Source organism: Alnus glutinosa, chromosome 11 (assembly GCF_958979055.1).
Source record: "Alnus glutinosa chromosome 11, dhAlnGlut1.1, whole genome shotgun sequence".
NCBI classification, from domain to species: Eukaryota; Viridiplantae; Streptophyta; class Magnoliopsida; order Fagales; family Betulaceae; genus Alnus; species Alnus glutinosa.
The window spans coordinates 10,498,206-10,509,244 of record NC_084896.1 but is presented as its reverse complement, the minus strand read 5'-3'; the positions used below and the strand labels follow the sequence as shown (position 1 = coordinate 10,509,244).

General features: G+C 39.3%; 1 long non-coding RNA gene across 1 annotated transcript; it reads left to right on the top strand.

Annotated features, from left to right (window-relative positions):
• Positions 1–6,258: 6,258 nt before the first annotated feature.
• On the top strand, positions 6,259–10,611 carry LOC133882823 (uncharacterized). Its single transcript, XR_009902733.1, has 4 exons — positions 6,259–6,593; positions 6,973–7,487; positions 9,387–9,753; positions 9,849–10,611. It is a non-coding gene; the product is annotated as an uncharacterized LOC133882823 (long non-coding RNA).
• The last annotated feature ends 428 nt before the right edge of the window (positions 10,612–11,039 follow it).

The following is an 11,039-nucleotide window of genomic DNA, read 5'->3' as shown; positions in this document are numbered from 1 at the left end:
AGCCAATTACAAACTAACAAACTCCCATTTTGGCCATTCTGAGACAAAAATCACTTGACCAGTTAAAAATACAATCCCGGTCCAAAAATAAAAATACTCCCCCTTTTTTGTCACAAAGGGACAAAGGGTAAAACGGAGTAATAAAAATCAACCACAACAAAAATTACTCTCCCTAAAGGTCTCAGAAGGACCAGGGTAAACAGAATAATAAAGTCCACAAGTTTAAAACAAAAAGGACCGAATAAGAAAACATCAAGCTGAACTGTGGAAAGAAGAGCAGCATGGTTAGGTCCTTCAAAAAAGTATAATAGCACACGCATGTATCCCAATTTGAGAAATTAGTCAAAGAGCACGTCAAAATTATGCAAACATATAGTCGATAGACAAGGATAAGATAGGCAAAGATTCCCCTGCAATGAAATAGCTTTCTCAACTCATGCAATGTGTGGGTGTGTGAAGGCTTTTTCAAAGGTATGACTTTGATTGAGATGATACACAGCATCCATATTTTCTAGACAAGAGAGAAAATCATTGAGAGATTAGTCAAAAGTCAAACCTGATAAATTACTAAGGCCTAGCCACCCTTATCTGATACACTCCCCCTAAGATGCAAAACCCAATTGTTTTACTTGTACCATGAAGGACAAGGAAAATTTTACTTGCACCATGAAGGGCAAGGCATATAGCAAACATAAGCAGTGAATATACAATTTAAAGTGCAGAACTCACATGATTTACTGCTTGATTCTTTTGATGCTGCAACCTAGAGAGTGCCAAAGTTTTTAGGTTCAAGGTTCAACTAGCATCTTGGTCAATTTGACCATCTTGTCAAAAACCTCTCTCTTGTATAGAGTACCCAGAATCAAAAAGTTAGAGAGAAAAATACACACCTTTGAGGAGCCTTGGATAGTGCATGAAGTCATCTCATGAGAGAAGCAGCTATCAACCATAACAAGTGAGCAGGAAAACTTTTCATATGTCAGACTTATGTTCTCAACCATATGGAAGAATAATTCACCAATGCACAATGAACTAATAACCAAAAAAAAAAAAAAATACATGAGATAGCTGACATACCTTTGAAGGAACCATCCTACTACAAAACTCCCAATTTTTTTTTCTTTTTTTCTTTTTTTTTTTAAAAAAAATGCAATATGGAAATAACATCATATGCAAGGCAAGATCAAAACCTGTGTAAGCTCGATGATGCCAATACAGAAAAAACAGTCGCTCGACCTGTTTTTTTTGTCTTCCCTAACAAGTACCTGCAATGTTCTCTCAAGAGAAAATAGGGGCAAAAACCAAACTGGTTCCTAGATTGCATACAAAATATAACAAGTCAAAGTCAAGCAATCAAAACTGATGCCTTAGGATTAGGAACCAAATCCTAGGCATGAACACCTTCTCCTGCTAGGTGCGTCCATTCCCCCTCATTGGGTGAATGTTATTCTTCTTCTTGACCCAAGCCTGCCTTTCAGTGGGTGGTTGCTAGCAGGACTTCATCTGTTGGCCCATCCACTCCATCATGCTTTGCATCCAAATAGGTGGCTCTTTGTAGTATTGATCATCTTCCACCTTCTGAGACCTTTTCAAGTGCTTGGATTTGATCTTGGATTTGCCACTGTGACTGGCAGGTACAAATCGTTGCTGAGATGCCTGGTGCCAAGGTGCATGAGACCAAGGAGCTTGATATTGAGGAGCTTGATGCGTTGGTGCTTGCCTCTATGGAGCTTGGTAAGGTGCCTGATACCATGGAGTTTGATGCTGAGTCAGAGGTCTAGTGCCATGATTAGCTTGTCTAGGCACTTCTTTCTTGGCCTTTGTCTTTTGTGCTTTAAGGAGGGAGCACTGGGGTCGAACATGCCCACTCAGACCGCAGTGATGGCATATAGGAGATCTTTTGATGGAATGAGACTTCTGAGTGCCTGGAACATCATCATTAATCATGTCCTTCCCTTTATCTTCAGCAATGGGGGGAGGCTCTGGGACTGCAGGTTTGACAAATACAGTCTTGGAAGTAGAGAGAGTGTCAGTGGTAGGAGCTACATACCCGAGACCAGTCTTGTCGGTTGGGCTCTTCTGAATGGACAGCATGCGAGTCAGTTTTTCATCAGTGACTCTTTCTAATTGGAGTTGCATCTCTAGTAGCTTTTCCTCGAGCTCTTGTATTTTGAGCAGCAATGAACTCTTCTTAGTCTGCAAACTGTTCAGATCATGAGGTGCTGCTTACGTTCTTCCCTCAGCTTTTCGTACTCTACATAGAGAGTTTTGTACGCCTCCTTGAGTTCATCCCCATTATCACTATGCTCTGAGTAATAAGAGTCCTCTTCTTCAACAAGTGGAGCCACAAAGGGTAGAAATTTTTCAGGCTCAGAAGCTTCTTCTTTTGACTCATCACTGAGAGTCACATTGTAAACCTTCCTCTTGCCCTTCTTGAGGCTCCCACAATCAACCCGTATGTGCCCAAATCCTGAGCATTCAACACATCTTGGACCTCTGGGATCCTTCTTTTCTTCTTCCTTGGGTTCAGCTTCTCTGGGAGCTTTCTTCATATTTTTCAGAAAACTTCTTCTTGAATCAGTCATCTCTCATTAGTCTTCTGAAATTTTTGACCAGCATAGCCACAGCTTTTTCTTCCTCCTCAGAGTCATCTCCAGATGAGGCTTCTACCCTTTTCTTGGAAGCCTTCAGGGCAATGGTCTTCAGCTTCTTGACCGAGGGCAAGGACAGCTCATAAGTTTGAAGAGATCCCACCAACTCTTCAATCTTCATTTCTTCAAGATCTTTGCTATCTTCAATAGTAGTCACCTTGATCCTGAAATGCTCAGGCAAAGATCTTAGAATCTTTCGGATGAGTTTTACATCCGAGACAGGCTTCCCAAGATTTACCATGGAGTTTCTCAGGTCACTCATCTTGGAGTAAAACTCTCCAATTGTCTCTTCTTCCAACATCTTAATTTCTTCAAATCTGGAAATCAACATTTGACGTTTGGCAGATTTTACAAGTTTAGTGCCTTCATATGTTGTTTCCAAGATTTGTCACGCTTCTTGAGCAGATTCATAGTTTGAAATTTTTGCAAATTCAGTCGGTGAAAGTGCTTGACATAGAGCATGGAGGGCTTTATCATTTGAAAGTCGTGCGTTCTTCTTAGGGACTAGTTCGAGTGCTGTATCCGCTAGTTTAGTCCAACCAGTTTCAACAATACTCCAACAGTCAATAGATTTTAAAAAGAACCGCATACGTGCCTTCCAATAGCCGTAGTTCGTACCGTCAGAGGCAGGAACAGTATTAAGAGTTTGAGACATGTTAACAGATAGAAGTAAAAAAATAACACTCAAGAATTGAATCTTAACAGAGTGTACCAAGCTCTGATACCAATTGAAAAATGAAAATTGACTTCTAATATAAAGCAAGTGTGTGTGAACAGTGTGCAACAAAATATTAAATACAAAAATTAAAGGAGACAAATATTTTGTTGATGAAGTGGAAACTCAATTAAGAGAAAAACCACTCCGAGACAGCCAAACCCAGGATATCCACTATTCAGAAGACAAAGTTAGTTACAAAGTAGTAGTACTCACATACCCCTAATGTAGTGGTCGTACCTTGAACTCTAACGTGTAGCCTAACACGAATTCCTCCCAACCAGGTCTCCTACCTGAAGGGGTCTTCAATGGAATCCTTTACCTTAGGGCCAACCCCTAAGATAGATTTCAGTTTAAGCGCAGTAACATCACACACAGCTACGGCTCAGAGAGATCAACTCAGCTCAATAGACAGACAATATAGCTCTCTAAGCACTAGTGGAATTCAATACCGAATTCTTGTTGTTTTTAAGCCTAGGGGCCTCTATTTATAGGTTGATAGTTCAAATGAGAGTCTAGCTTGATAAAACTGGGCGCCGTCCGAACGGTGGTCATAGGCTGTCCGTCCGGACAACTGTGCGATCGAAATTCTGAAAATTTCACTGAAAATCTTTCCTGTTTGAGAGCTGCGTCTAGACGGTGATGCTCTGTCGTCCGAATGGTCGCATGTTTGCTGCAAGTAATTTCCATATAGAGGCTTCGTGCGTCCGGACCGGGAGGATGGTTGTTCAAACGGCTGATATGATGCACGCAATTTCCATATCTGATGCTCGCGCTCCGAACCATGCTGACTTGCGTCCGGACGTCTGGATTTGAATTGAGATACTTGTCTTATGGATGAGCGCATCCGGACTGGAATCCACGTCATCCGGACGAATGCAGCAATCTTCCTATATCTGTGTTTTGGAAAGAAATCTTGAGGCTTGATCGAACACTGAGGATCGTCCAGACAGGCTGCTGAATCATCCGGATGGATGCAAGCTGGAGCAGTTCGAAGCTTTTCGACAAAGAGGTCCGAACGGGAATCCACGTCGTCCGGACGGATGATGCTTTAGTCTGATGTGCGTCCGGACGGTTTGACACGTCGTCCGGATGGCTGATGCATTGGACAGCTGGGCGTCCGGATGGTATGACACGTCGTCTGGACGGCTGGCAGGGAACCGAATTTTTTGATTCGCAAATGTGCAGAATCTTCTGGAAACACTTCTGAATAGCGGAATCCCTGTTAAAAAGCATCATTACAATGAAGTGATTTTGTCCAACAAAATGCGGCCAATTACAAACTAACCGCCCCAACTAAACCAATGTGCATTTTAATCATGAAATCAACTCATAACAAGTTATGACCATTCTCGAATACAACGATATCAAATGAACCAAAAAATAAATGAGAATTCATTCTATGACAAAAAAAAAAAAAAAAAAAAATCCATAAATAATGTTTGAAAGTGGAAGCTTTTACCTTATGAGAAATCCCACAAGAAAGCTCATTCAGAAGTTTAAAATTGCACCTTTAGACCTTACGTTCCACCCCAACCTAAAAAAACACCTACAAAGCACAAGCTAATAGAAGCATCAAACACAACTTATCAATACGAGCGAATTTTTTTATTTTTAAAAAAAAAAATCATAAAACAGAGATAAGGAAATGAAATAGATCAAACACAACTATTGGAACATACCAAAAATGTAGCCCTATAAATTATGCAAAGAAAGTAGAGAACATCGGCAAAGTCAACCCCAGAAATAAGATGAAGGACACGAGAACATCGTCCTGGAGTTCCTCATCGGCAAACATCCCCATTATCAGACTCCATCGGTGACGATAAGACTGCCATGTTGTAGAATGGTTCGAATGCCGTCTGATTCGGGGACATGAGATAATCAGAGGACGATGATTAATGGTTGTGGGTCATATCATGGCTCGGAATGATCTCTTCCTTGTGCTTGTACTTGTGCTTGATTGGTTGGAAGGATGAGAGAAAGGGGTGGTTCTGTTTGTTTGTGAATGAATTGTCGAAACTTAGAACAAAGGGAGAGTCACCGGTAGGGTGGTTCTGCTAGTGTGATGGCCCATATATTAGCTCAGTTTTATAGATGAGCTTAAGGAGGAAAAAAGAGAGGAGATTGACACGAAGGAAAACGAAAATGGAAAAGGGAAGCGTAGTTTCTAAGTGAAGCTTAGTTTCAGAAAGCTTGAAAATGGAAGAGGAAAGACGAAGGAGATCCATACGAATTTTAGGGATATTGTAGGGATACAGGGGGACACACGATATATACATGTATACATGTGTATATATGTGTATATATATATATATATGGAAGGGGGAAGCTTAGCAATCTCTGGCCGTTGCAGAGGAAAGCTTGAACATTGAAAATGAAAATGGAAGAGGAAAGACGAAGGACACCAGGGAATGGAAGAGGAAAGCATTTGGAGTGAGGACAATATAGTCTTTTAACAATTTCTGGTCGTTGTAGCTATTCTCAAAAAGTGATGGCGTGGTCACGTGGCATTTTCAAGAAGCCTGCCGTTTCATGATTTGAAGGAACAGACGTGAGGGCAAAAATGAGAAAAAAAAATGGAAAAGCTTGCTGAGTGGGCCCCTCGGGTGGGAGGAAAATTGGGGGAGGGGGGAAATTGATTTTCAAACAGAGCCTATGCCAAATTTCTACTTTAGTTGGTCCACCCTCGTCTTTTTCATTGATAATGGAAACACCATTGAAAAATGGGCTGAAATACCAAATTGAAAAGTAGAAATCAGCCATGTCAAATTGAATCGTAGAATTTAGAAATTGAACGAAATACCAAAATGCCCAAAAAAGAAAAAAGAAAAGGATACTGAACATGAAGACCCATTAAGTTGATGAAATGGGCCTAGGGTGGTGAGGTTGGGCCCGAGAACCGACGGATTTTGGGATGTATATATAAAAGCGAAGAAGTGGCAGTTGATAAAGTGGTATTAGGGTTTGGTGGAGGCGTCACAGCAAGAGGAAGAAGTGCGAGAGAATGAAGACATCCCGGCGACGATCTTCGGCGACGATGGACATCCCGGAACGGGTGAAGATAAAGGTGAACGCCCTGAGCCATGTGGCGAACCTCATCACCGGCGTCACCAAGGGCTAGCGCTACAAGATGCGCTTCGTCTACGCCCCACTTCCCCATCAACGCCTCCATCACCAACTCCAACCGTTCCATTGAGTTTCGTAACTTTCTCGGCGAGAAGAGGGTATCTTTCGCTTTCGCTTTCTCTCTCTCTCTCTCTCTCTCTCTCTCTCTCTCTCTCTCTCTTAAAAAAAAAACTTTTTATTAATCCTGTAGGATAGCATCAAATCAGAGTTCTTTCTATTCGCTCTCATTTATGTGGTTTTGGGTAAAGTTGGATGGTTTTTTATTCATTAAGCTTTAATTTCAAGAACCCACATTTAAGATCTTTAGAATCTTATGTCTTTTCTCTAAAAGACTTTGGGGAAGTTTGTATGAGACGTATATTTCTCAATTTTGTTGTGGTGTTAGTTTTGACTTTTGAGTGTTAAGTCTGGAGACTCGCCGGGCTGTAGATGTTTGCTTGGTATAGTGAAACTGATTTTGACTTGTGCTGATATCAGGTCAGGAAACTGGATGTGCTCGACGGTGTGTCAATTCTGAGATCTGAGAAGGTCAAGGATGAACTCGTTTTGGATGGCAATCTGCGATCTGATAGCTTTTGGAAAAGGTATCAGAAACTTCGGGTCGACGCCCGCCACCCGGTATCAAGCATGGTACATGTTAGTTAAATGGGCTGTAGTTTTGGAGATGGAGCATGTTGGGCATTTGATGTGAAAAATGAAACAAAAAAAGCTCATCACCCCCAACGTATTAATTTCACGGGTCGTTGAGTGCCAATCCATTTGCAATCTTCCTACTATAAATACATACACACCAACCAGCGCCCCATCCCTCTGGCTGGCGGAGCTGGAGATGAGGGAGGGGGAGATGACGACTAGATGCAATCGACCACGCCGGAGGTCAACCACCCCCATCCGCTGGACAGACCTTCTGGTTCGACAGCCCTTCTGTCGAGTTCAAGGGGTAGCTCTGTTAGGCAGATCTATGCCTTCGTTGCCGGGGAAGACTTCTGGAGGTGAAGTCTCTTTTTTTTTTTCAATATTATTTTGTTTTTTTTTTCTTCTGGGTTGTCTTTGTTTGAGTGCTGAGAGACTGAAAGATTTGCCCAAAACTGAAATTTTTTTGGTAATTTTTTTGCTAAAAGAAATAAGGAAAAAGGCAGCTCCTCTGCTTAGAGATAGGGTGGTTTTTGAACTAACCGAACATATGTGGATCTGTGATTTTACTTGTGCTTGTGGTTGCTGAGATGTCAGGAGGACTCAGAATTTTCATGAAATTTTATTGCTTAGGATAGAGGGTGGTTTACTTTATAATTTGTTGAGTTGAAGCAGTGTGTTTATTTGGATTCATAGCTTACTTTTAGGAACAATTAGAGCATTCTGGATTGTTGAGTTGAGTTTGTTATTTGGTAGAGAAATTTGGGTGGGTTTTCTAGGGATAGTTGGATAGTGCATGGAAAACCCTGATTTTACTTATTATGCCTTCACAGTTCCTTGAGAATCTGTCATCGTTAGTGTCTGATTAGGTGGCATCGGAGTGGTCAATAATTGCAATGGGTTCCATTGCGATATTTAAAGCCAAACTTTAGCAAAGGTCCCAGAAATTTTCTGGATTAAAATTTGTGTTTGATGGTAAAAGATTTGGGATGGCTTGATGAATATCAGAATTTAGTGTATCATAAACGAGGAAATATCTAGCAACTCCACACAGCTACCAAACATACAAGGGGGTTCTGTATGAAGGGCATATGGTAACAAGGTGTTATAGATTATTCTGATTTTGGACTTTTATGAAATGTAATGGAAATTGAATGTAATAGATACAGGTTGTTTGGTATGTGATTAGGGTACAATATTGGTTTCATAATCTTTTCATAGTGTTCATTGTAATTTGTATGGTGTCATTTTTATGTTAGTTGCCATTTTACGTTATAGTTGGTTGGACTTCAGTTTTTGGTCCCCGAAATTTTTTCTTTCATTCCCCAACAATTTAAAGGGGAGTAATATCATCCCTTTTTGTCCATAGTTGTTCGTGATGGTGCATGTCATCTCAAATCCTAATAGTTCCACATTTACCTTCTATTTTTCACCCGTGCAGTTCAATAAACAAGTGATGGTTGTAAGGATGATATTGCTTTTTTTTTCTTCTTCATATTTTTAATCTGATACACAATTGGAATTCAAACCCATGCCAAACTTTAGGGAGCACAAGTGTATTTCAACTTTTATAGTTTAGATAATTTACTAAATAATTATGAGATTTGCTTTTGAAAATGTGGTTTTTTTTGGGTCTTTTTTTTATTATTATTTTTTTATGGTTATTTGCAATGCCAATTGGATGATTGGAACAAGAGGAGGGGGAGCTTCAATAGATCCTTGAGACGCTGTAATGGTATTATCAACCCAGATATCTCAGATGAAGGATTGTTAGTTTTAGGAATCCAAACAGCATTTTGGTGATGGTCATATGGGGGCAAATTGCTTGCATGCCTTGGGAAGGATTTCTGTTTATCCTAGCTCCCTTTTTTTTTTTTTTTTTTTCTTTCTTTCTCTATTCCTATTACAAAATTTGTATATATTATAGTTCTAGGTTTATGAACTTGATCACTGTTTAAAAGAATTGTATATTCAAAAGAACCAGCGTGTGGATGTCCACATACAACTGATTTTGGTCAAAAGAACTGTATATTTATGCTATGTCATGTTTGCAGGAACCTGGCTCATATGAAAACAAAATTTCATCTAACATCTTACAAACAGCACTAGAATGTATGTTTAATGTTTCATCATACCTTCTGAGTCTTTTCTCCCTCAAATGTTTTTGTCTGATGTTAGAATTTATTGTGTTACTTTTCTGCTGAAAAATCTTTTGTCGTGCTCAACACCTGAAAATTGGCATTGTTTAATTCTTGCAGTTTCTCATTTTGGGTGCAAGTGAAGCCATGGTATTTAAGAAGTTCTCAGTCAAACACTCCTCGAAACGACTAGAAGCCACTTGTGGTATGCGATCATAAGGGCCAATTCTATGACCAGTGTGTCTGATGATGGAAAGAAGCTAGATTTGGAGTACGTAAAAGAAAAATCCTCTATGCCAAGGTCTCGCAAGCGTGAGGCTCCGAAGTTGATGGAGTACCAAAGGGTGAAGAGGCAAAGGATTGATCATAGTTTGTCTTCGCAGTCACTCCACCATTTTGAAACTACCGACGACTTATCCAGCTAGTTGGGTTTACAACCAACTTATGTTAGTATCCCAAATGAACAATTCAGATCCAGATTATGATGGTGAGTGACTATTTCTATTTTACCATAAATATGTCATATTTTCTAGTATCTCTCCATGATCTAATTATTGGCTTGCTGTTGGTGATGATGTGTAGGGGCTGCAAGTAGTTTGGACAATGAAAACTCATGCCTTAGTTTGTGCACCTCTCTGCATAGAGGAGCACAACATTAGATACAAGTTTAACTCAATGTAAAAAATTATATTTGATATGCTAAAAATGTGAACAAATATTAGATAGAAGAAGTAACCTTTCGAACTGTAGCTCGAAAGGCTTCTCTTTCTATTTCTCGTCGTTGCTTCAATTTAGCTTTTACCTCATCAACTTCAGCCTCTTTCATTTGGGCTTTAATCTTAGTTATTTCTACATGTAAACATTCAATTCTGTCAATGAAATAGAACTGGTAGATAGATGTCAACAATATTGACAGGATTGAATGTTTACATGTAGAGATGACTAAGATTAAAGCTCAAATGAAAGAGGTTGAAGTTGATGAGGTAAAAGCTAAATTGAAGCAACGACGAGGAACAGAAAGAGAAGCCTTTCGAGCTACAGTTTGAAATGTTACCTTCTTCTATCTAATATTTGTTCACATTTTTAGCATATCAAATATAATTTTTTACATTGGGTTGAACTTGTATTTGATATTGTGCAGCTCTCTGCAGATGACAAAAACAGTTGATTTTGAAGACAATATGTGGGCTCAAAAAGAATTCGACATGTTAACGGGGTCTTCTTGTTCTTATTATTGGTCTCATACTGCACATTAAACATACATTCTAGTGATGATTGTAAGATGTTAGATGAAATTTTGTTCTCAAATGTAAAATTTATTTGCAAATAGTACTATTGTTGTAAATAGTGAAGTTAGCTATTTGTAAACAGAGAGAAATCAATAATTTTATCTTAATTGTTGAGCCAGGTTCTTGGAAACATGACATTGCATAAATATACAGTTCTTGGAGCAAGGATAAATGGAAATCCTTCTCAAGGAATGCAAGCATTATAGCGTCTCGAGGATCTATTGAAGCTACCCCCTCTTGTTCTAATCATCCAATTGGCATTACAAATAAATAAATAAACCAGAAAATCATATTTTCAAAAGCAAATCTCATAATTATTTAGTAAATTATCTATACTATAGAAGTTGAAATGCATCTGTGCTCCCTAAAGTTTGGATTAAAAATATGAAGGATTAAATAAAATAAAATAAAAATATCCCCTTACATCCATCACTTGTTTATTGAATTGCACCGATGAAAAATAGAAGGTAAATGTGGAACAATT